The following is a 27347-nucleotide window of genomic DNA, read 5'->3' as shown; positions in this document are numbered from 1 at the left end:
AGGATGTAAGTGCTGATGAGTGACAGGAGATATAAGGAAATAACCTTTTGAGTCAAAGGCCAGCATTGAAGCAAGCAAGCAACATCCTGGAATGGCAACAGAGAGGTGTTGTACATCAACAGGTAAAAATAAACATGGTGCAGGGCATCCGGCATGTCTGTCAGGCTACAGCTGTGACAAAGGAACACACGCCTCTGGCACTGGTAAGAATATGCCAAGAACAACAAATGCACAGCCCAAAACGGTGCAGAGTAAAAGAGAATCATACCTGGTCAAAGCAGAAAATATCACCAGAACCTGGGGCAATCCCATAATCCCATGTGGAAAAATTAGCTCCTAGTTCTAAGGTCTGCGGCAGCACATTTATTGTTCATTTTTATATTCCACCTTTCCTCCCACAGGAGCCCAAGGCTGTTAACAAGATGCATAAAATGCAAATTTAGCAAACTAACACTTAAAATATCAGAGATAAAGACAAAGAGATGTTTGTTGGCAGGGTGGCTGGTTAAAGAGTTGCCTCATCTAGAAGCAGAAGCAGCTTAGTTGCTGCAAGGCTACTCTGCCATCAACTATTACCCTCAAGTCTCATTAGTGACCAGCAGGAAGACTTGGGCCTCTTAGATTGCAATCCTATATGCTTACCTAATAGTAATCCTCACTGAACTCGGTGGGGCTTGTTTCCAGGTAGATATGCATAGAATTGCAGCAGAGAGACGTTCACCCCAGTTAGTTCACCCCAGTTAGCACACTACTCCGACTAGTCTGATCTCTAGGCTTCCAGTTTCATCAAAAGGAGAGAAGTCAGGAAATGGTCACACTTAACAGGAAAGGGATCATTTTCTAATGACATGAAACAGATAATATCGTAGCCTTCAAGGATGATGAGCCTATCAGTATGCAGCAATTTACAACAGCATTAATGGAAGGTGGGATGAAGGTTACATAAGCAAAATGTCACGGAAAGGTATTAAAAGTATCATTTTGCTTCAGAATATTGCACATGTGTTTGTAAGCTTAAAGGTAAAAATTGGAAACCAGAAAATTGCCTGTCTGACATTTAATAACCTCCATTCCGTTTCTCAGATTATCTAGAGTCTCCTCTCCTAAGTCTCTGGACCCTATGAATTGTATTGCATGTTTATGTTTCTGGTCCATCCTATGCCAGGGTTTCTAGTTCATCTTGGTTAGGTTCCAGGACAGCAGCATACTCTAAAATACACACATATAACTGATAACTTGAAAAACATCAGCTAAATGTAAATCCTAACTAGACATCTTCCCCTCTTCAACAGCTGCTTAATATCAGGCCAAAGGTTTAGGGTCACCAGTTCCATGCTATGAACTCTCTTCCAACAGAGATTCAACAGTCAACTTCTAGAGATCTCTTGAAGACTCTCTTATACCAATGAGCCTACTCAGTTTAATTTCCTTTTTTAAGAGAAACAGATTTATCCAGTGATTATTTTGTATTGTTTTAAAAATAGTTAATGCTGTGCACCACTTTGATATTTTATGTGGGTGGGCAGTATAGATATACTTTTATAAAAAGATATATTTAAAATGACATTTCCATCATGCAACAAGCTATTCCAATTATTCCAAATTTATCAGATTTGTGAAAATCTCCAAGGAAAGGCAGTTGTTGGGGCAAGTGTCCAGAAAACTTCTCAGTTTGAGCTCTCTGTGCAAATTTGGTGTACAAAATGCAAAGTATGATCACCTCGGTGTCAATTGCAGAGAACAGGTCCCCCCCCCCCTGTTCTTGCACAGAGATCATTGATTCACCATATGAGAATGCCATTTCTTATCCAGGATTCAAGCTCTGAATCTTTCACATCAAGCAGCCAACATAGACATTTCCCCTTCCTTTGCTTGTGGCTTTTAGAAAAAATTATAGACAGTTTAATTATAAAACTCTCTAAGTAGTGTACACAATATAATTATCAATAAATCATTGCTAAAATCCACAAAACTGTTAAAATAGTAGATATACATGATAGTTAATAAAACACAAAGCCAGTAAAGCATTATAACCTAACATAAATGACTAAATGATGTCTGGGTAGAGTTGCTGAAATAAAAAAATTTCAGTAAGTGTGTAAAGCAATATAGAAAGGGCTCCTGACTGATGTCAATAGGCAGGAAATGCCTATGCATTGGTGCTGCCACACTACAAGATCAGCTCCTTGTAAATGAGAAACCTTCATCATATGGCACTTATAAAAATGAAAGTTCTGCATAACAAAGTGGTTAAATAGCCATGCATGGGCCAAATTGATCCCTCGAGTAACCTGTTCCCAAGCCATTAAGGGCTTTATATACTGACAGGAAAACTTTGAACATAGCAGCTCAATAACAATTCAGAAGCCAGCGCAACTCTTTGAGCACAGGCACAGTAGATTATTCAAGGGAATAATCTCATAACTGTTGACTCAAGTTAGTTGAGTTCTCAACCAGCAAGCATATGATCAGGCCTGTGGGAGGAATCTAAAGTATTACTGGACTGTTGAACCCAGTGATACGCTTTGGGTTTTTGTCCCCCTTTGACCCTTCCCCACCTTGGAAGTTCCATCCATTTCAAAACACTTTGCAATGTGCAATTTGTTTGGGCAGGGGGGAGGGGTGCTTGGAACCCACCCTGCATGTATTATTAACTCATGACAAGTTGGGCTTCACCCAGAGTCGGATACTCACTGCATAGGATCTACTGGAAAACTAATATGCAGGGCATTCTTCTATGAGAGAGTTCAGCTTTCTACTGGCTGCCAAGGCTGAGTCACTGGAATTCATTGCTTCTGGGTGAAAGCGGATTCCAGAAAAGTAAAAATGACTAGATCCTTCACACATTCCCTCTTCTTCACCCTTACTTCCCCCAGCTGACTCTTTCAAATACTGAACACTCCTAATTTATTCTGACCGACTGAGCATAGACATATGTCAATCGTTGTTCTCAGGAGAAGCCAGTGTCAGGAAACCTACCTTAAAACTCTGAATGCCCTTTGGCAAACAGTAAGGACACAAGTGATTCTTTCAATGTATTTGGGCAGGCGGTTTCAGCCCACACCAATGTACACCTTTCTCAAGATCACTCCCAGTACGCCTTCTGTGCTAGAGGATTGTGCTAGTAGCACAGGATAAAATGTGTTTAAAACCTGTACTCCTATGAAATGCTTCCTCAGGACTGATGGCATAGGTGTAAGCCATTGTCCCTTGATTCAGATAATGTCTTAATTTTTTAAAATCCAATCAGCCCTTGGGTTAAAAAAAAAGGAAGAAAAATGTGTATTTTAAGATAAAATGCCATCAGAATGCACACACTAAGAAGCATTATCTAAACACATCTTTTATCTCATATATATATATATATATATATATATATATATATATATATATATATACTGTATTTAAATGCAACTTTTAATGCAGATTTTAAATAAAATAAAATGCAGATTAATACAGAAACAGGATGCAACAGTCTTGTGAATGAGCATGCGAAATTAGCATGGGCTGTAAATAGATTGTCCATCTCTATTTCACCCCTGACCAGTCAGTCAAGGAGCTCACTGAATAGGCCTGGATAAGTCACGTGTTTTTCCACCTCGCTGACAAACTCACTGATAACCTAATGGTGTCCCACCCTTTGCTCCTTGGAGAAAGAGCAGGATAAAAGCGTGAAAAAATATTATATATCCTTGCTCACCAGGAAATCATTTCCCCCCCTTTTTACAATGCTACGATGCGGAAACCCACTAGCCACAAATTGATAAAGGGATAAAGGGTGCATACAATCTCCAACAGAGGTGCTACCTGGTTTACTTGACCTGTTTAATGGTATCACTAATGTTACACTGCTTAATGTGGTGCGTAATGCCATGATTAGCAATGGATGGCATGTTTCATGAAACTGCACAGGATTCAGACAATTGACAGACCTATGGCTGTTTTAACTTAGGCCATCACTGTTTTCTTATGCAGTGGAAACAGGAAGCAGCAGACAGAGCTTAACTGGCACAGGCAGTGGGAATACTGGCTAGCTTGTTTGAGAAACACTAGGTTAAATAGGACGGAGCTCTTAAAGAGAAAATCCAGACCTCCACAAAGTAAGCTGTAGGCTATATTAAGACTGACCACACTCAGAGATGGAAAAATACACCGGTCCACGTCAAAGGGAGGAACTCATTGCAGTGGGCCAGGTTTGTTTACAGTCTATTCCTGTCACTCTAATCTTGCCACAGCCCTAGGAATAAGCAGAAGGGGTGGAATTTCACACCTGGCAGGCTGCCTTCCTTTATCCCAGCACCTTGCAAGAGTATGCAAATGCTCCAGCAGACTTCTAGGGAGCAGGTTCCACCAATGAGCATGCAGAAGAATGGAATCCAGACTCAGGCTACTAGAGGTCAAGGGACCAGATTCTTCCTTAAGAGCTGCCATGAAGCAGAGTCATTTATCATGGCCTTTGAAGGGTACAGCAGGCAGTAATGAGTTTAAACTGCAAGAAGGATTAATTGATTGTCAAGAAATTCTTCCTGAAGGGGGGGAGGTTGAGTAATGGAGCAAACTATACTTAAAAAACAACACCCTTCTAAACCAGGACTGTAAACCACTGTATAATGTTTACTTACGGGCATAGATCTTATATAGTTTTTTTTTAATGATCTTTCTTGGTTTTACAAATTTTACAAATTTCGCCATCATAATACATAGCTTATTTCTTTTTACCTTAATGCTTTAACTCTAAAGAGTTTGTACTTCGCTCCCTCCTTCTTCTGGTTTCTCTATAGTTTCTTTATCTTTATGCATTTGTCCTGTTTACATTCTATGTATACTTAATACTATGAAGTAGTACTATTCAAAATTTCGTTAATGTACATCCTTCAATTGTTGTAATATATTTGTTCAATATTCTGAAGTCCAAACCAAATGATTTTTAATAAACCTTATGAGGTCTATTGCAGTCCCGCGAGTCTTTATTTTTGTATAGTTCTTTTCTATGTATGTTGTAAATTTCTGATCTTATATAGTTTTAACATCTGCCAGTATTACTATTTTACAATTTAAGGTAATAATAATAATAATAATAATAATAATTTTATTTATACCCTGGCCATCAGGCTGGGATTCCCCAGCCACTCTGGGTGGCTCCCAACAGAATATTAAAAACACAATAAAACATCAAGCATTAAAAACTTCCCTAAACAAGGCTGCTTTCAGATGTCTTATAAAATTCAGATTATTTCCTTGACATATAATGGGAAGGCATTCCACAGGGCAGGCACCACTACTGAGAACACCCTCAATTTTAAATTGGTGATTTATTGTAATTGATGATTGATGTAATGTGATAATTGGATGATTTGTAATTGTTAGTGGCTCTGGAATCTTTAGGGTTGAAGAGTAGGGTATAAGATGTATGTAAATTAATGAATAATCTCTTTCACATAATTAGAGGGCATTCAAAGACACAGAGGGTAGTTTAAAAATAAATCATTTTCACATGTAAATTGATCTCTGAAATTCATTGCCAGAGGAAATGGGGATGGCAAATGGCATAGCTGGATGTTTAAAAATAAATTTAAAAAGCTTGTCAACCTGAGAAGGTAGCCCACCTCGGAGAAGGAAAACTCTGATCCTAAACCTCCACTGCCTTGCAGGATATTTTTGAGAGAAGAAAATGCTTAGGAGTAAACCCTACACAAATCTGGAGTGTAGTCCCTAAGAGGGTTGGATCCCTTGTACTCCTCCTTCTGGCAACTCCTGCAGTCAAGCTGATGCCAAATGTATTGCTCTGCTGCCCAGGACATCTATACACACTGCCCAGGCTTCAGCCCCTGGGAGGTCACTTTGGTGTTGCTAACACAGCAGTTTGACTTCACCTAGGACAGGGGGAGACAACCTAAGGTCCATGGCCCACAGGGGCTGTTTAACTGGTCATGAGCCACCCCTGAACCGAGCTGTCCATTTGGCGAGTCCCCATGTGCTGTGCTAAACCAGGACGGGAACTCGTTTCCGCAGCGCCGGAAATTGCATCTGCACAGGTGCCAGAAATCACAGGTGCGTGCGTTCATGCAGTGTGCAATCCAGCCCACAGAGGGATCTCTGCTGGAGTGAACTGACCCAGGCGAGGTAAACCTTGCTGACCCCTGACTTAGGAAGTGCACTCCATTGTCTCGAGATATATGGATGCCATCAACTTTGTAAACTCCTCCCTCCCTCTCTCTCTATTTGTGCGTGTGTAAGTGAGTGAATAAGAGAGAAAGAGCTCTCCTGTTTTATCAGTGTTAAAATAGCCAGAAGAAATCTAGAAGGGTTTTTAAAATTCACCTGTGGAGTTACTTATTAGCTTAATTTCTTTTCCAATATCACTTTTCGCATGTGAGCCAGTTGCCCAGTTTTGAATATTTGAGAAAGAAGGATGTGCCCATGATGAAGATAGGATATAAACTTCTGCATGCCATAACAAATAGTGAAAAACCATGGCAAAAACTCTTCTGTGTGGTCTGTGAAAGATGTGTCATAGCTACATATAGCATTTTTTATTGTTTTTGTAATTCACAATCCCATACCTATAACCTGCTTCTTGATGGCGCAGGGTAAAACACACACACACACACACAATTTTAAATCCCAACTCCTTCATCACCCCACCTTTGAGGTCTAGCTACAGCCATGGGAAAAAGAAAGTACGCCCTTTTTGAATTCTGTGGTTTTACATATCAGGACATAATAGCAATCATTTGTTCCTACCTTGTCACCTTTTCTGCTTCGAATAGCATTCTCCTACTCATGCAAATACATAGCAATAATTATTGCAGTGTCTTGCTGGTGAGAAAGTGATACAGATCATATTTTGCATAGGCCTTCAGTTATTTGAACCAAGAAAACGACAAGGGAGGGAGATGGAATTGGCATTCTGGAGAATGAGAACTCCCTGCCCCTCCTTTTTTATGGCAGAAAGCTCCAATAAATTCTACATCAAAACACTGACATCCTCCCTGCCCAGCCCCTCCTAAGAGGTGATAAGATTCAGTTCAATAGCTTGTGCTAGAACAAGAGGAAGCAAATCATTCAGTGTGAAGGAACACTTGGAAAAGTGTGAATTGTGCCAGACTGTTGCACCAAAGGTGCATGTTTTAAATCAGGAGGTTGGCTGGGGGTTGGGAGAAAAGCATCATTTGCAGGCATACAGGAGGGAAAATGGCTTGCTTAATTTATGCTGCATACTTACTCCCTTGCTCCAGGGAGCTCCAGGGAGTTTGTCCCCTGTCTCTGCAGACCTGCCATAGCCTTGCCCACTCATACTTGACATCACCATACTGCCTTACCTGGAACCATACTGCCTTAGGCGGACAGGGCTTCTTGGAACAGAAATCATTAGGTAAAGGGCTGCCTAAATTGGAGTCACATGTTTGGATAAAAACAGGCATGCCAGCTAAGGCCACAATCCTAGCCCCGTTTACCTGGGGGTAACCCCACTGAATTCGAAAGGGCTTGTTTTTGAGTAGGATTGCACTGCGCATTATCCAACTGCAAGCTGGATTTGGGCCACATCTTTATGAGGTCTGCACATATATGCTGCATAAGATGCAAACGAATCCAGGAGATGCAGAGTTAATTCCCCTCAACCCCACTGCAACGCCATTTGTATAATTTCCCATGAAAGATTCAAACTGACAGTTCTCAGGACCGCTCATCTGCTATGACCATTAATTAAGATGTATTATCATTACAATCTTTAAAAGCCCAATAGGGGAAAGACAATCTCTCACAAATGTTATTCGGGGGGGGGGGGGGGGTTGCAGGATTAATTGACACGCATAAACTAGCATAATTTCACAAGTGGAGACTTTGAATATCACTATTTAAATGCAAGACGACCTTGCCTATTGTACATTACTCCCGAATTTGTGGCCTTAAACACAGAAGACGATAAATAAAAACAAACAGTTACTGATTGGTTACTTACATGCAGTGATGTGCCAGCAATTCTCTTTTCAATTTCTTCCGCAGCAAGGTACTATTATTTCAGGTAGCAAAATGCCCAAGGCCAGTTCTAATCATTGCTATGCATCAATATCTCAATTTTGCCAGAGATTAAACAAAAATCCCCAGAAGGCAAAAGTGTGCGTGTGTGTCAGGTTGCAGAAATGGCAAAACAAGGAATGCATGCACACAACTTTGTTGTCTTTTGAGTCCAATTGCATACAGATACACGATGTGCTTCTAATTCAAGGCCACAAATTATCCAATTCCAAGAGAGGGATTTCAGCTTTCAGCTAACATGACCCCAAAAAACCTTCACAAAAACAAACCAACACATTCACACGCTTAGCCTGCAGTGCAGACATGCCCAAACCAAAGGCATAAAAATAACAATATCTGATTTAGGTAATTTATTTATAATGGCTCCTTGACAGCTAATTGCAATGGGATTACATCAATTTTATTGAACTGTCTTTGAGAGCGTTTGCATTTAAGACCACTGCAATAAATAGTAGCAATTTATATAGTGTTTTAGAATATTTAAAGCCTATCACATATAGTACAGTGTTACTATCATATTGCTATAATCATATTGCTATAATCATTACAACCCCCTGTAATATAGGCTGATAATTATCCCCATGTTGCAAATGGTGGTTATGTGGGGAGGAGGAAAGAGAAAAGCGGCCGATTTATTATTTATTTCATAAAATTTACATACTATTTGATTATAGGGGGGACTCAAAGTGGGTTACAAAAAAGATAAAACAATAAAATTAGCACTATAAAATCTACAACCATAATTTAAAGCCTACAGGAAGTTAAATCCACCATAGGATAGACTAAAACAAATTAAAACTCATAAAAACTTCCCAACTTTTATTTTATGATTAAAATCTGGATAGGCTCGTCTAAACAGGAATATCTTTAGCAGGTGCCAAAAAGAATACAGTGAAGGCGCCTGCCTGATATCAATAGGCAGGGAGTTCCAAAGTGTCTGTGCTGCCACACTAAATGATCCAAGTTCTTACAGATGCGGTAAGTTCCTACTGATGCCTAACACCAGTGTAAGGGCCTTTTCAGTGGTGGCATGGGGCTCTCAATTTTGTTTTCTTTCATCCTACAAAAGACCACCATACACCAGTCTTTTAGAAAGATTCTGAAGCTAGGCCCTATCCTAATGAAATGGTTACTGATTTGGAGTGTCTTGAACGGGCAGCTTGTAAAATTATTATTATTGCCAAAAACAATCAGAGATGGGGAACGATGCTTGTGGGGTTTTCTGTCTTTTGTGCAAGAAATAATTTGACTGACCTTAGGTGCTATGCATCTCAACTTGGCTCTGTCTGAAGCAGCAAAATATCCTGGGCTGACCATACAGACAGCCTATTATTGAGGCATGCTCAGTGATATGGATGAATTGGGAAAGTGGATTTTATATTCTGGGCTGGGTGGGTGCTTTATTGTTTCCTGGTTATTAAGCTTTTAATGCTGGTGCACTTGTGGAAATATTTTGTATTTTGGATAATATATATATATATATATATATGGCACTGCTCAGAAAAGCAGGCTATAACTATTTTAAATAAATACATAAATTAGTAACTTCATGGCAGAAGCAAGATTTGAACCAGGGATCTTTTCGCTTAGAGCCCCAGCCTCTTAGCCACTAGGCTACATCACTTGCCCATTACAGGCATAATTGCACTCTTCTTTTTGCAGAGCAGATCCTTGCTCATTGAACAAAGATTTAATGGGCTCCAAGTAGCTACTTGAGAAAAATGTGGAATAGATGATAGACAAAAGCCCAGCTGCTCAGAATATATGGGAAATTGCCTTGAGACATTAAATCAGCCGACAGAATCTCTGTGCCTTTGTATAGGATTGGTATGTAGTGCAAATGTCATGTTTGTTTCTCATCTCATGAGCATCACCCAGAAGAAGCGACCAACAGCATTGTCCCACAAAAGATAAAACTGAGGGTGTGCTTTGCTCAAACAAACAGGAAAGCCCCAAGTAAATGTATTTAGTATCAGGATACCAGACTGACCTTCCAGTTTCTAAAAGTGCTTCAAGTCAGGCAGTCAAAGACTACTGAACCAGTATGAAGGACTTCACTTCAATGAAGCTCAATAAAAGTAAACTCTATAATGCTGAACGAGCTTGCTTGTGTCTTGTGGGCCTTATAGATGGTCACTATGGAGGACAGGAAAGGTTCCAGGTAAGCAGAAAAGTGCAGATACAGGCTTAAATTTAAAAATTGGACTCTGGGATATTGCAGGCTTGTGTACATACCGTATTTTTCGCTCTATAACACGCACCCAACCATAACACGCACGTAGTTTTTAGAGGAGGAAAACAAGAAAAAAAATATTCTAAACGAAATAGTGGATATATGATTTTTGTGGTTCATTCTGTGGCCACAGACATGTGATCTGACAGTGAGTTTGGAGTAGCCCAATGCAAAAATCCTGAGGATCCATGTGAATCCATGCTTTGTAACCACGGAGGAGGGAAGGAAGGGGAACCATGGATCCTCTGCTCACGACTGCAGCAGATCCCTACCACCACCCGCAGGCATTCGCTCCATAACACGCACAGACATTTCCCCTTACTTTCTAGGAGGAAAAAAGTGAGTGTTATGGTGCAAAAAATACGGTAATTTCAGCACTGACACTTTTAATAGAAGTGACTATAGTTTGCATAGAATCTCTGCATGGAAAGTGTTTCTCCATCTAGCCAAATGTTACCAGATTTTTTTCAATAAATCCGGGGACACTTTTCAACTTCCTACTAAATAGATGGATTTTGTCAGGGGACTGATTTGTAAATCTGGGGCTGTCCCTGGGAAATGGGGATGTCTGGTAACTTTAATTTAGCCCAGGCTTCCTCAAACTCGGCCCTCCAGATGTTTTTGGCCTACAACTCTCATGATCCCTAGCTAGCAGGACCAGTGGTCAGGGATGAAGGGAATTGTAGTCTCAAAACATCTGGAGGGCCAAATTTGAGGAAGCCTGATCTAGCCCAACATAGCTCATTCTCCAGGGTCTCAGACTGTGGTTGCTCCCATTCATTTGCCTGTTACCTGGCCTTTATTTTTAAACTGGAGATGTTAGGGATTTCATTTAAGACCATCCACAGGCAAAGCATACACTCTTCCAATGATGCCAGCAGTAGCGTAACATCTGACAGCCAAGCACAGATGATGTCAAATGAACCCAGTTGTTAATAACGTTAACTTCTATTAGGTCTGCAGAAAACATCACAGACAACTTTAGTAAGGCTTTCATTGCACGGTCCCGCTTTGTGTTACTGTCACAAAGTGCAGAAACATGGTTCGAATGAACTACCATTGCAGTATGCAACTAATTTCCCCCATTCCAAATGGCCTAAATCAATCCATTAAAACCCACAGTCCGAATATGTTTATTAATAAGTAATTTAGGGTTCAGTTGGAGGGAGACCTGAAAGGACATCTCGTGAATAACAAAGTGACCATGATTCAGCAGTGCAGAACTGTTGCAACAATTGCCACATTTGTGCTGGCTTGGTAGAGAGAAAGAAATGTATCATAGACTCAGAAAGCAACAGTACTGTTCTATTCCTGCACTCGATGTTATTTCTAATTTGCACACTTTAATAAAGGAGGTTCAGAAAAGAAGAGGAACAAAACTGATGAGAGGTGCCCAGAAAACATGGCTTGGGAACCTGTGAATCTGAATGAAAATAGTTGAGAAATACTCACTGGATTTTTATTATTATTATTAGAATCTGCTTAGAAGCAGTTTTATCCTATTCTTCAACTGAAAAGGCTTCCAGAGCAGTTTACAGATTTTTTTTTTAACAACCCACACACAAACACATCCTTTATCTATAATGGTGGGTGTGGAGCAGCACAATGTTTTACACAGAGCTAATCCAGCACCACTACCCCATGGGAAAGGTACCATGTTCTACATGACTTATGAAACAGATACTGACACAGCAATTACTTTGCTTTGTAAGAAAGTAGAGAAACACGTGCACTGTATACGCCTTGGACAAATCTAAAACTTCCCACAGCTCCCACAAAGGGGGGGGGGGAGTAGTGGGTTCTAAAGCACAAAAAGGGAACCTGTTGCTCTCCAGATGTTGCTGGTCTACATCGGAAGGGCCAGAGGTTCCCCACCGCTTTGCTAAAGGAAATAAAGAGAGCTGTAACAAGTTAAGGAGAGCTATGGCTCCTGGATGTGGGTGGCACTGTGGTCTAAACCACAAAGCCAAGGGCTTGCTGATCAGAAGGTCAGCGGTTTGAATCCCCGCGACAGGGCGAGCTCCCATTGCTCAGTCCCAGCTCCTGCCAACCTAGCAGTTCAAAAGCACGTCAAAGTGCAAGTAAATAAATGGGTACTGCTCTGGCAGGAAGGGAAACGGCATTTTTGTGCGCTGCTCTGGTTCGCCAGAATCAGCTTAGTCATGCTGGCCACATGACCCAGAAGCTGTACGCCGGCTCCCTCAAAAAACAAAGCGAGATGAGCACCGCAACCCCAGAGTTGTCCGTGACTGGACCTAATGGTCAGGGGTCCCTTTACCTATGGCTCCCGGAACATCAGCCCACCACTATAGCACAGGACCTGCACATGGGTATCCTACATTTCTGCCCCTAGAAAAAAGGGGAGGAGAAATCATGAAGATCGTCTTGGATACATTAATAAATCAACGTGCTCTCCACTGCCATTTGCCCATTAGTGCTTGAGCAAATTTGAAGCTAAATGCTTCAAAGAGCTTCAAGAACAGATTCCAGGGCCCCTAAGTGAAAAGGATGTATGAAAAAAAAAGGGACTGGTTTGAAATAGCCAAGTGGGGCAGGGGAATAGAAAGGGGGTCGGAAACGAGGGGGCGGGGGAGGATTTCTGAATGGCTATTTACAACTTAGAACAAAGAGGAAAGAGTTGCTCTGGCTGTTTACTCAGAATATGGGTGAAGTATTGCTTTGAAATGACAAGTAGGCAAATTTAGGGTTCAGAGTTGTGTCAGGAGGGGTACTGGATCTCTTTCAGCTAGGACTGTAACTCATAGGCTGTGATGACTGAGAAAGACAAGTCAAACAGGAATTTACTTGAACTCAGGTAAGACTTAAGTGAGAGGAAATGCTAGCCAAGCCTTCTTAGCTGCAAGGGCAAGTGGGCAGTAGGACAAGTTGCCCAAGGTGGGGGAGTCTCCTTTGTTTGGCTGTAGACTAACTGTGCATGTGACACATCATAGAGGTGACTTATAGATGACTCAGGAATATCTTGCTGTGGCTGAGGCATCTTTCCGATTAGTCACAAGGGCTCCCGGTGCTATTTGCTGATGGCTGGGGGCACTGACTAGGAGAGAGAGCACTTCATTTCAACCAACCTTCCAGAGACAGAACACATAATTTATTCCCTTCTTTGCCTCTCCGGTGCCAAACTATCTGCAGTTGCCAAATGGAATGAGGGCCACACTGTCCAAGAAAAGCACCTAGCCCCAAACCAGCTGAATATGCACCTGAGGGCAGCAGAGAATTCAGGTTTTTCCAGCAGCAAAGCTGCCCCAGGGCCTTCGGTAGCACTGCTTGCAGCCCAGGAGGCATTTTCCAAGGCATAATTAAGAAGTGTAAGGCCTCCCTTGAAGGTGATGCTTCAAGACCGGAAGCTAGAAGGGAGGCAATTTACAAAACGCACCAGATTGGTGCCTGTGTCTTTAACAGAAACAGAGAAAAGGGAGAATTTCAGCTGCCGCAACTTTGTCTTTGGACCTCAGTACTGGGAGAGGTAGACTGCGCCAAAATAATCATTTCTACACAACTGTGAAGCCCCACAATGCGCAACCTGTATACAGTACAGCATAACCCACAACATTATGTGCAACTTGCATTCATGATTTCTTATTTTCTTTGGATAATAAATTCATCCCAGCAAGCAGACTATGAATGATTCTGGTGACTGCTGGATGTTTTAAATTGCACTTTCAGTCTGAAATTCTATTTAATTGTATCAATTTTTAATTATTTTTTGTTCTGTGATGTAAATCACCTTGAGACATGCTGCAGAAGATGATAAATAAAGTCAGATTGTAAACAACAAATCCTTGTGGTTGTTATATGTAGGTTCTATTTATTCATTTACTGCATTTCTATCCCACCTTTTCCTCCAAGGAGCTCAAGGTAGTCTACATGGTCCCCCCCCCCCATTTAATTTCCATTAAAACTCTGTGAGGTGGAGTTTAGGCTGAGAAATTGTGACTGGTCCAAGGTGAATTTCATTGCTGAGTGGGGATTTGAACCCTGGACTCCCAGGTCCTAGTCCAACATTCTAACCACTGTGCCACACTGGTTCTGTCACTTGCATGCAGACAAATAATGCAAATTCACTGCAGACATCTCTGGCTCATAACATATTTTTGGTATGGCCTTCAGGGCTCAGCAAGTTGATCTCCTCTGGGATAAAAGAGCAAACATTAAGTAAAAAAAAAAAAAGCAGCAGCATTTAGTGGGTCAAATGTCTACCCAGGTTACAACAGCTTTCTAGGCTGTACTTGGTTTCAATTCAGTTTCTTCTCATCTGTTGTGACTGTGAACATGTGTAGGTGTGCATGCATACACAGGCACACAATCTTGTTTTAAAATTATATCTGCTTCCTTATTAAAATCATTTATGTCCTGCTCTTCATCCCTAAAGCGATCAGAGAGGCGTACAATAAAAAACTCTGTGTGTGTGTGTGTGTGTGTGTGTGTGGAGAGAGAGAGAGAGAGAGAGAGAGAGAGAGAGAGAGAGAGAGAGATTGCCCTCCCCCATAAATGTCAACCCGACTGACTGCTTTGATCTGCAGAAGTGGCACTCTTAGAGGTGCCACATAATACTTGTTCTGCATCTGCATGTGAAAGAACACTATCTTTTATTGTGCCAGTAAAGGTAAAAGTAAAGGTAAAGGGACTCCTATTGACATTAGGGGTCCTAGCAGGGGATGTCTGGAGAGAAGCCATTTCCTCTTCCTCTCCTCCACACCCTAAAGCCTCCCTCCCACCTTCACAATCTGCTCCAGAGCAGTGGTGTAGCGTGGGGGGTGCAGGGGGGGCCGGCCGCACCGGGCGCAACATCTGGGGGTTAGGGTTAGAGGGCGCAAATCCACGGGTTAGGGGGCGCAAATCCACGGGTTAGGGGGCGCAAATTACTTGCCTTGCCCCGGGTGCTGACAACCCACGCTACGCCACTGCTCCAGAGAGATGAGGGGCTCTTTGGAGATTAAAGCGGGAGGTACAGGGGAGAGAAGATGAAGTGGAAACACAGTTGCAGGAGGAGAGCTCTGTTTGCAGAGTGTTGGGTGCAATCCATACATCACAACTTATATGTTTTAATGACCACGGGCAGGTCAGCTTGCTTCTGCGATTCCACTCTCCTCTGGCACGTTCATTTTGCCCAGCAACCTTAAACCAAACCAGAGCATTGGTCAGTCTAGCTCAGTATTGATTCTACACTAACTAGCAGTAATTTCTCAAGGTTTTAGGCAGGAGATATTCCCAGCCCACCTGGAGATGCAGGTGATTGAACCTGGGACCATCTGCATGCAAAACAGACGTTCTACCACTGAGCTATGGCCCTTTCAAAAAAAGAGAGAAAAGAACTGTAGTCCTCCCTTGATATCCAGTCTTGAGTCCCATTTTCTCAACACATATAAAATACTACACTTCCCAGAAAAGGGTTTCCCAGCACTCTGTTCTCGTGGTGGCTGACCAAATGCCTGTGGGAAGCCTGCAAGTTGGACATGAGCGCAACAGCACTCTGTGATTCCCAGCAACTGGTATTCAGATGCATAATGAAAACATCAGAAATCATAAAACTACTTGATAATTTCTGTGTTTGGAAACGTCCGCTTTGCTGCAGCTCAATAAAATATCTTAAGACAAACAAGCTTAATTTCCACTCAACTCTTCGGTTCAAGCCAGCAAAAGCTGGATAGTTTTGAGCATAGCCCCTCCAGATAATTCTGAAGAGCTACACAAAAGCTGAATTGCCAATGTAAGCACCACAGCTTATGATGCTTGCTATACAGTCGCTGATGGGAGCCTGTGACCGTCTGAGTGGTTCGGGGCATGACTGTGCATGCTACATGCATGCTTTGAAAGGCTACTTCATGGGGCTGGTGGCGGCTGCTGACGTGGTAAGGTGACTCAAGGGGAGTCTGGGTTCCTGCTGCAAGCGGAGGAGCATCTTTCCCCCAAGTCCTTCCAGCTATACATCAAACTGATAGATATGCCGGAGGGGAAAGCAAAGAGGTGACCACAATGATCCCACTGTTCTGCATTCTGCACACTGGAGGATACAAGAGGAGCCAAGTGGGAAGGTGAGGTGAAGGAGTGAAGCCAATGGGATAATGCTGCTGACTGACAGCAAAAAAAGTGTGGCAATAGCTATGAACACAGTCAAGCAGTCCCATTGTGAAAGTACTGTCTGGCTTCCCCAACTTGGTGCCCTCCAGGTGTTGGTGGACTACAACTCCTACCAGAAGCAGCAAGCATGCCAATGTTCAGAGATGATAGGAGATTTTTATTTTATTTTTAGAGTTGGTAAATTCAGGATTGGAATCAGAGTATTTAATATAAAAGTAAACTACCACTAGCACTTCACCTTTCTCCTCTTCACCCTGAAAGTCCCCCGAATCTGCTCTGGTCCAGAGGGTCCTCCAGATTTTGTGGGTGAGGCAGCTGCAGGGGCAAGAAGAGGAATAGGACGTCCCACTGTGCAAGTCTGTTCTGCTCATGAATGGATAGCATTGGATATAAGTGACTGGGATAGAAATATTGGGAAGTAATCTAGGAAGCAAAATGGTGTCCCTCAGTGAAAACTATAGTGGTAATATATTATAGCTGAAATAATTACAGAGCTGTTTAGCTACATGTAAAATTAATTAGTATTCATAATTGTGCAGACCCTATGGATGAACATGAATAATTTATTTGCCTAAACATGGAGCTGCATTGATAATTGTTATAACTCTTTTGGAAAGGTCTTGATTAATTGAAATAAAAGTTACATATATGATATATTTAATTTTAGCGGAGAGGGGAGGAACCCAAAACTATGTGGAATGCTCTGTTTTCATGCTCCAGTAGCTATAGATACATATGTAAGTTCATTTTTTATGTCATAAAATCTATTCAATTATATAATGTGACACTTAGACAAGTATACTGACATGTATGCATGCGAAGGCACTAAACGCATGACTACTTCCTCATATTCATTTGCGCTTTGCTTGCAAAAAAATTGTTTATGCTATCATCATTTTATAGAACAAGATTTCAGCTGGTCATCTGTATTTCTGTATTTAAGATCCTGTAAAATAACAACACACACACCAAAAAACTGCATTGTATGCACATGTCCATACTCTGGGGACACGTAATCAGCCACATATTTATGAACAGGTCACTAGGGAGATTCAAGGATAAATGGTGATCATTGGCAGTCATTAAGAAGCAAATCTAGGATGGAATGCCATATAACTCATTCCTCTGCTTACATGGAAGCTCCACCACAAGCTCCATTAGTAATTCATCAAAGCTAGAGAGCTACAACAAAACAGCATATTGAATCTTCTTTTCCCTTTGTTGCAGTAATATAGCAGTTGTAGAATCAGACACACTACTTCTATAGGCCAATCCTAGATATGAGTATACTCAAGGTCCCCCTTACTCATGGGCTCAGCACCAACTCTTTCACCACACAGATGGCTCAGGTCTCCTATGCAAAGGTCCTTATTCTGTGCGTCTTAATTCCATGGCATCTTTTGCAGCTAAGAAGACCAACCGTACAAGTTTTGCTTAACCTGCTCTTTGCATCATAAAATAAAAACTACATTGAGTGGAGTACATATTCTATTTTTTTTAAAAAAGGGGTCACCATTAATTTCTAAAACAAATTCTAATTACAAATGAGTTCTGCTCATCTCAGATGTAAACACTAATAAAAATTATGAATGAATTAGTCCTGAGTGAGACAAAAACATTTGGAATCCACTCATTTTAATTGTAGCTCTGGGACAACCTGAACAGGTCATATAACGGCTATAGGGGAAGGGGAAGAATGAGAAAGAGAGAAAACGCACAGAGTCCGGAAACATCCAGTCAGAGGGGATGTTTGTGCCAATAGTACTTTGCATGGTGCTTGATAATACTTGATAATAATTCCAACAGCCTTCCCCCAACCTAGTGCCCTCCAAATGTTTTGGCCTGCAACTTCCATTAGCTGTGGGCAGTATGGCTGTGCTGCTAGAGGCTGATGGGAGTTGTAGTCTGAAACATCTGGAACATACCAGAGTTTGGAGTGTTAAGTTTTCTGCTGGAAAATGTAGTAAAGTTGCCCCCTCTCATTTTTCATTGCCAAGGCAATCCCAAAGCACAGGGATGAGGAATCTCCAGACTAAAGACTTAAAAGGTAAAGGACCCCTAACAGTTAAGCCCAGTCGCGAATGATTCTGGGGTTGCGGCGCTCATCTCGCTTTACTGGCCAAGGGAGCTGACTTTGTCCACAGACAGTTTTTCTGGGTCATGTGGCCAGCATGACTCAGCCACTTCTGGCAAAACCAGAGCAGTGCACAGAAACTCCGTTTTCCTTCCTGCCAGAGAGGTACCTATTTATCTACTTGGACTTTGATGTGCTTTTGAACTGCTAGGTTGGCAGGAGCTGGGACAGAGCAACAGGAGCTCACCCCATCGTGGGGATTTGAACCACCAACCTTCCAATCGGCAAGTCCTAGGCCCAGTGGTTTGACCACAGCGCCACCCGCATCCCACAGCGCTAATTAGGCCTAATTCTGGCCAAACCAAAACATACATGACATCAAGTGTGAGGCAGGAAAAGGTGAGACCTGGATAGAAGAGCCGCTGAAAGCATCGCCAATAAGCTGTTTACAAAACCCCTTATGCAGCACTTCTCAAGCATCAATGATCAGCTGATTGTGAGTGCTTGGGAAGCACTGCACACACTGAACTGTATGAGGCTTACATCATCACAATTCCAGGTGAATGGCAGGTGGGTGGCCCCACTCACTTGCCAAATCTAGTGCATATGTGGGGGGGGGCGTAGATGGTTGGTTGCGCATGCACAGAGATGAGGTTCTGACCTGCCAGTGAGATCCAGTTCCCAACTCCTGCCATATTAGGTTGCATCAAAGTAAATACAAAATGCAAATTAAAAACAATTCTGCAGACTCCTCTGGATGCCTGGGCAAATAAGTGAGCCTTCAGCTAGCTGGCACTGAAAACTTAACAGAGCCACTGCCAGTCATCTCTCTCTTGACAAACAAATGCTAAAGCTGAGAATTCCAATCTTAGAAAAATAAACACAGCACTCACAATATTGGCTCTCATGACTACATGTGTTACAATGCAACACACTGGGCTGTAGCAGTGATCATGGGTACTTTTCTACATCTAGTGTGAAGGCTGCAACTTTACCAAGATAGGAGATTAAATCAACTTCAAAATATGGTTGAGTATTCTGGTTTGGTGCAAAGTTGGTAACAATATTTCAGCTTTGGTTACCTAGAGGCTTCCTGGTTTACTTATGGCTTGTGCAAAGGGAAAAGAAAAAGACCACCTGAATGGGCAAAAAGGCTCATACACTTCTCAGCTTTGAAAGCTGAAATATCATGCCCAAACATGGCCATACAGTCCTTCCTGCCAAAACTGGTGAATGTGAGCAAAACTACCCCACTACTCCATGAAAATGCTGACCCTTAACTTTCTGAACAAATGAAATATCAAAAATGAATCACTGGAAGATCCCTCCACTGTGAAAACTATTAATTTATTTCTACCATTTACTACATGTTTATTAGTCAACCCATAAAAGCACTTGTCCCTTTGCCCCATGACTTTGGTAAAAACAGATTTAATAGGAGTGGAATGGACTCTTATAGCATGCCTTTCTGGCAGTGGTTCAAGCCTATAACAGTCACTCATACCAAAAAGTCAAACTCCGATTCAGTCTTTCATCCTCCACATTTTAGGCAGCCCCCCATCTTTTAAAATATGTTAAAGCATGGCATATGCATTTATTAACTGAAATGTTCACCTATCACATTTTTAAATCATAAAAAACATAGAGCGTTTAACAATAATTGTATAACTGCTTCAGAATGTCACAGGCACTAGCCAATTAGAACAGTACATTTTAAGCTTTTGCTGCAAGCACAGAGCTGATGCTTTCAAAATCCAGCTTTAAGGTGGTAAGACATGTTTGGAATAAATGTGATGAAGGAGATTCTAGTTGGCTCCGCTGCCCTAAAAATGCTGCATCTGTCTTTATGCTTAGGCCAAACACTTACCAGAGATGGGGAACCTGTGGCCCACCCCCACACCTCAATGTTGCTGGATTACAACAACACCATCCCTGACCACTGGCCATGCTGGCTGGGACTGATGGATGTTGGGAGTCCAACAACACCTGGAGGGCCACAGGTTCCCATGACTGCCTTTTTGGAAGCCTAACAATTGCACAATTGCCCCATGGCAATAAATCCAACGCCCTTCTCATAGTATTGATGTGAACACTGGAGACTTGATGCAAAAGACCCACCCATTCTTTGCCAATATGTGCCTGTCATTTCTCTGTTTCGAGCTAGTGGGGGTGGAGTGCCAGTGCCAGTTGAACATACACATGAAGTTGTATAATTCACACATGGATTCACACATGGGCATTCCCCAGTAATGTGGAAAAGCTCCCCTGAGTGTGTGAAGGTAGGCTTTGATGTGTGAGGGTAGTGCCAGGATGGCCCAACTGGGGCTTTTAAAGAGAGCAGCCCATTCACAGCGTCAGCAGCCAATTTCAGACTCCATGGGAATCACAGACACTTCCCTCTTTCTATTTAGGAGATTTCAGCTCCTATTACTTTTTGCTGATGCAGTGTTGCACACTCCTCTGCAATAACTGCAAAACCGCTACAAGCTACAGAGCTACAGTATGACAAATCAGGCCAAGCTGCCATCTGAAAGAATTGCCAAGAGAGAAGCATTGCAAAGACTTCACAGTCAGCTCAGAAAAGCAGATTCTGACAACCAATAGTTGCCCCCCCTGCTCCCCCCCCCCACTACACACCAGGGCACATGTATTTGTCCCTGAAGGTTTGTGCTTGCTGCAATGCGTAACATGCAGCAGGAGTTTAATATGTGCTAAACACCTGAATGATACATAATAGATCTGAAAGTGGAGCACTGTGCTCCTTAATACTGAATAATAGGTGTCAGAAGGCTGCACTCTCTCTCCCCCACCATGAGAGCCTTCCCAGGCCGTTGTGATTTAGTGCAAGCAAATGCAAATTTCACAACTAGATTAGATAAATTCTGTGCCATAGAAGTACTAGCATAATTAATGAAGTTAAATTCATTGCCTTGCTTGACATTCAGAATTTTTGACACATACTAAGTTTAAAGTTAGGTTGGAAAATTGCCCTGGGACAATGCAGTTACCTAGGGAGAGATTTCAGGGGAAGAGGAAAGACTGGGCACCTGGGAAACAGGAAGGAAATTAATCACAAACCAATACTTACTAGAGCCTTGGATGGGTGGAATTCCTTGGGCATTACTTTATACATAATGTTGAGCCTCAGTACTTAATATTTTACAATTACTGTATTCTTGGGAGCACTCCTGTGCTGTTTACCTGGTCCTTTGGGAGAGGTTGAGGGTGGAGTAGAACTTCAAATAGGCCAAGCACTTAAATATAGCTCAGCAGAACCAACAACCACCAGTGCCCCTGCAACCATGCAGTACCACTATCTGAACCCAACCACAGTGTTAGGATAAGTGTTACCAAAGCATGATGCTTCCAATCTTCATCCATGAAAGATGGTCCAGAATGTTACTAGTATGCTACAGAGAGATCTAGGACATAAGAGGATCCCACTCCTTCAACGCATCCCTCCACATATGTGATCCAGCAGAGGGACCAATAAGGTTTACAAACGAAATCCAGACTGAGAGTCAGATTGATAAGAATAATGATGTTTGGAATCCCCCAGGCAGACCTGGAGCTAAGGCACTAAAACATACACTTTTGCCTTGCCCAAGAAAGGCAAGTTGGACACTGAAAGTTATTTAGCCTTGTACCCTTGTCAGTGGGAGTAACAACTAAAGTAGACTTTTACATGGCATATTTCGTATTTAAAAACCTACCTATTGACTCAGATAAGTAAGAAATGGGTGGACTGCAATAACACCAGTCCTCTTTATAATTGGGGTGAGTGATGGATGAGAGAGTCTCTGTAGTATATGATTGCCCTAGTAAGACTTGGGGCCTGGTTAGCTCAAGCCCTCTAGGAGATGCCCAAGGCTGCAATCCTAGCGCCACTTAACTGGGAGTAATTGCCACTGAATTGAACAGGACATACTTCTGAATAGGCATAGTTAGGAGTACTGTGCTACAATTACTAGTCATCTGGCTTCACATTGTTAGCGGCCCTAGCAAGGTTGATGAACTCTCACCCCCAAGTACCCACCACCTCTTGGGCCCTCCAGTGGGATTGAATTCAACAGGTCTTTTAATGGTTCCATTAATGACTCTGACTAATCTCTGGAATCAGGAGACCCTTTCTGGCACTTGACATAATTGTACTAGATTCCCCTTCTTGCTGTTTAGAGCTTGTTCAACACCTCGGTTGGAGAGTTTCTTTCATTGGCTGATGGCACCATACATTCATGCTAACATACATCAGAAGCATTCACCACTGCATTGGCACAGAAACAGCAGTTGTGAATGATTGAGGCCTACTGCATTCTGACTTGTCTGGGAAAAGAGTGGAGCACTCAGCAGCCTGCTGTGAGCAGATTGCTGATCAAGTTGCTTGCATCTATTCCAGCTTGGACTCCACAACTGGAGACCTTATGCAGACTGGTTCTGGATACCTTTCAGTTCATGCAATCCGAGGATATGGACAGGATGCTCAGAAGATGGCACTTTCCCCCTTGACCCTTTTGCTTCCCAGTAAATGAGAGCTGCAATGGGGGACTGACAACTTGGGTGGTGAAGACTGTGAATGCACCCCGGAACCTTTTGTTGGGGAAACTGTACAATCCGTCTTGGAAAAAACCCTTCTTGGATCTTTCTAGCCTGTTGTCCAGAACCTGAGCTCTACAGGAATTCATCAAAGGAAACAAATGCCTCCAGAAACCATCCCACAGATTAAAGCCGTATTTGCATTTACTGAGTTATTTAAGCAAGCGTGTATCCCCAAGCGGCTGAAATGGATCAGTCCAAAGATGAGCTCATGAGGGCTGGTCATGATATCTGAACAGTCTCCAAGTCACCTCATTTTCCCTAACTTTTGAATTCCTTATATATTCTTTATTTTTCCACCTGTGGGTTAACAGAAAATGTGGGAAAGCATGAGGTTCCACAACTTTACATTTTCCTTTTTTAAAAAAAATTAAGAAACAAACATAGTTTGTATTTAAAGATTTGCTGATCAGTCACGACTCCACTGATAAAGCAAAATCCTCTTGTCTTTCCACCCTGATTAACCTTATCAATAACAGTTTAGAAGACCTAAAATATCCTTTCTTCAGCAGACAGCAAAAACTGGTGTGTGTGATGCAACCTCCAAGTTTGATTAAACAGCAGATGTTGACAGAAGATTTCATTAAATCTTTTGGCAAGCAAAACCAGAAACTTCTGGTTAAAGGGGTCACAGAAGTTTTGTAGCAATATAAACCACAGCCCTATATCCCACTTTTCTCCCTGTCTTGCCCTGCCCTGCCCCCTCCCCCCCACCCAAAAATGGCAAGAGTAGGACAGCAGGAACCCACACACCTGACAAGGCTTACTGGAGCTGATGCCTTGCCTGCCCTGCAAAGTGCTTGCTGCCACTTGGCCCCCTGGCTGCCACACTGTCCACGCTGCTCCATTCACCAGCCTCCTCCTCAAGCTCACTCACAGGCTTGCTGAGCAGCTACTTGACTCCATTGCAGTGTCACTGCTGCTGTGAGCCCACTTGAGAGAGGGAGTCTGGCAGCTGCCCTACCCCTTCATGCAAGTTGGTCCCCTGCTTGTGTGTGCTGGAGAGCCACACAACTCCCTAGCCCAGGGGTGTCCAACTTCCAAGAGACTGCAATCTACCACTACTATAAATAAACTGGCAGTGATCTACCCATTGGATTGACCAGAGTTGTTGAGCTTTTTTTGGTCGATCGCTGGAGATCTCGCGTTAGACCAGGATCAACCAGGGACAGTTGATCGTGATTGAACGGTTGGGCACGCCTGCCCTAGCCCATTCCATTGCTGCCACCCTGCTGCAAGGTGGAATTCTTCCATCCATCCATCCAGGCAGTCTTACCCAAAGTGTGGTACATGGACCCCTGGGGGTATGGGAAACCCTGTGATCGACTCCCTACTGGAGACCAATGTCCCCACTGTGGAAGGACATATGGATCCAGAACTGGGCTCCACAGTCACTTACGGACTCATTATTAAAACCGTGTTTATGGAAGACAATCCTACTCGGCTATGAGTGATCGCCCAAGAAGAAGAAGAAGAAGAAGAAGAAGAAGAAGAAGAAGAAGAAAGGAAATGGTTTCAAAGGGCACACAGCATACTTTTGTATTTTACTTTATTGCAGGGGTTTTTTTTAGCTGCGGAAAACAATTCAAAGATAAAATAATATTATTAAAATTACCCCCAAAATTATCTTCGCCCAAGAAGGGGATATGCCGGTAAAACTCTCAAAAGAGATGCATGATTATTCTAAGTTTGGGAATCACTGTGTCCAGAGATGCTTTAAGCATTATCTTACTAGGTAATCTGCCGTACCTGCAGTGAAATATATCTGTCCTGTCCTCTACAGCTATAGCAGGCACTGTAACTCTCCAATGGTTTGACTTTACCCCTGAAGGCACACTCTTCCATTGTCTCCCAACCAATACACCCCCTTAAACAGATATTCTCTGAACTGAGGTTTCAATTTTTTGTTTTCAGTATGCCATGTCGTCTATGTCTTGTAGGCTGTTACCTTAAAAACAGCCATGAATTATTGCACCTTTGGTTTCATGATGTAACAGGAATCTGCTTTATTGCCTCAGCTACCTAGGAGAAAGATCCAAACCTTTGAACCCCATTTTGACTGCCGTTATCTTCTACTCCATGCCTTTGATCATCTCCTATCTGTAAGGAGACTATGACTGCAATCCTAAACACACTTACAAGACAGTAACTCCCTCTGAACTCACTGAAGCCTGTGTCAGAAAACATGATAAGGTTTGCGCTACACATGACTCTCTAGTAATGAAGACAGGAGCTGCATTTGCAATAGCAGTTTCAGAGATGAGGCAGGCATTGTTTGAAGGAGAGGATTAACAGCTTGGACTAATTGTGTGACCTTGGATAGGTCAGAATCTCCCTGCCTTAGGTCCATCCCTGTAACACTGACTTTCCTTCCATGCAACCAGAAGGGCAAACACAGCAATGCAAAAATATTATGCAAATGATAAACAGCATAGTAATTAATAACATCTCATCTATGGTTATCCATATTTTACATTTGCTTTTGTCTTCCCCCCCCCCACAAAAAAGTCCATAAAACATTTGCAAAAGCCTGTCACCAATTAAATTGTCATCTAAAGGAACTTTCTTTGTTGTGCACTTGGAGAAGACATAACATGGCCCTTATGGCTTCCCCAATAGCAACAGCATTTATTACTTGCTAGAACATGCAGCCTTTGAACATCTGTGCAGCCAAAACATATTTACCCTTTGATTTGAATGCCAGATTCAAACACAGCTGGAGATAGGCTTTATGCTATCTATCTATATAAAAAACACCCTCTACAGTACATTCATTCCGCATTCCAAATGTTCAGATTGCCGCACCAACAGTAAGGAAGCCATCTCCCATGGATATCATTAGATGTTGTTGACACATTGAGCTCCAGTAACACCCACACTAGCTGACCCTGACTCAGAATGAGGCACTGTCATTAGGGTGGTGGAAATGGGGGTTTTGTATAATAACAACAATAATAGCAACAGGAAGATTCACTTCTCAGTCTCTTCCTTCCAATACACCTCCCTTTGCATTCAAGCCAACTTTTTTATTTAAAATGAGGTGGGCGGGGGAATAAGAAGCAGGAGAATTAAGTTGATATAACAGCAGTTATTAATCTGTTTTATATTAAACCTCATTTGCATACACCTGTGGTTTAGACTTAGAATGGCTTGTAGCCTCCAGATGTTGCAAAGATGGTAACCACTGAAGTGCTATAATTGTGTCACATGAGAAGGTCTGGAAAAAGTTGTCCATCCTGCTTCCCTGCCATCCGTCACAGAAATAGACCACAATGCTTCCTTTAGCCCAGGGGTGGGGAACCTGTGGCCCTCCAGATGTTGCAGGATTCCAACTCCCATCCGCGCCAGCTAGCATGGCCAATGGTAAGAGATGGTGGGATTGCAGCCCAGTAACATCTGGACATCACAGGCGAAAGAAAGGTCTTTTGACTGCCTGGCTGCTCTCAGTTATCTTTGGGACTAGATCAAAGGAAAATCCCTGGAGGAGGCACAGCGCAATGGCAAGGTAGCATGGGAACAGCGAGGCAGGATAGGACATGGATTTGGTTTTGCATCCGCCTCCTTTTGGGCCTGGTTTCCCTGAGCATTTGGTGCATTTCTTTCCCTTTTCTTTTTTAAAGCAGCCTCCCTCAACCTGGTGCCGGTCAGATGTTTTGGACTACAATTCCCATCAACCATCACGTTGGGAGGAAAGCTGTTCTGAAGGCAGCAGGGGAATCTCCAGAGCAAAAGCAGCACGAAAGAGAGAACTTAAAAGACACCACTCCTTATACACACACACATCTGGGAATAAGTCCCGCGAGTGGGGCTTAACTCCGAGCGGGCTTGTCTATAGGATACCGCACTGTTAAGTCCCTTAAATGGCTTTCTCGGTTTCCCCTTCCCTACCGCACCTGACGCGGAAGGAAGGAAGGAAGGAAGGAAGGGGGGGAATTGACTGCAGCATCGCGGACCAACATCATCATCAGCACCACCATCGCGATCACACCACCAAGAGGAGAGACAGCAACAAAGAAACACGAAGCCTGCGCCCCCACACCCCGTCCCTCCTTTCTCGCCACCCTGCCCAATGCACACAAAGCCTGATCGGGTCTTTAAAAAACACACACACACCCCAGCGAGATGGCCGCTTTGTCTGACGGCGAAGAAAAAGCATCTTGCCCTCCTTTTCTCCCTTCTTTGACATTGTGCGGGAGAATCCAGAGAACTGCGACGAAACGCAGCAGCTGGACCAGTTTCGAGAGGAGGGGCGCGCGCGGGATCGGCGGAAGACTGTCATTGTGTCTGGGTGGGCAGCGGGGGGGGGGG

General features: G+C 42.8%; 1 protein-coding gene and 1 long non-coding RNA gene across 9 annotated transcripts in view; one reads left to right on the top strand and one right to left on the bottom strand.

The window, feature by feature from the left end:
* LOC310704118 overlaps positions 1-27347 on the top strand; it is a 429938-nt gene that overhangs the window by 187969 nt on the left and 214622 nt on the right. The window lies entirely within an intron of this gene.
* TMEM63B (transmembrane protein 63B) overlaps positions 1-27347 on the bottom strand; it is an 80910-nt gene that overhangs the window by 52831 nt on the left and 732 nt on the right. The gene's annotated exons all lie outside the window — the stretch shown is intronic.

This window comes from Podarcis liolepis (assembly GCF_965112155.1).
Source record: "Podarcis liolepis genome assembly, chromosome: 3".
Lineage (NCBI taxonomy): Eukaryota > Metazoa > Chordata > Lepidosauria > Squamata > Lacertidae > Podarcis > Podarcis liolepis.
The sequence above is the reverse complement of the archived record's forward strand: the minus strand, read 5'-3'. Positions and strand labels throughout refer to the sequence as shown.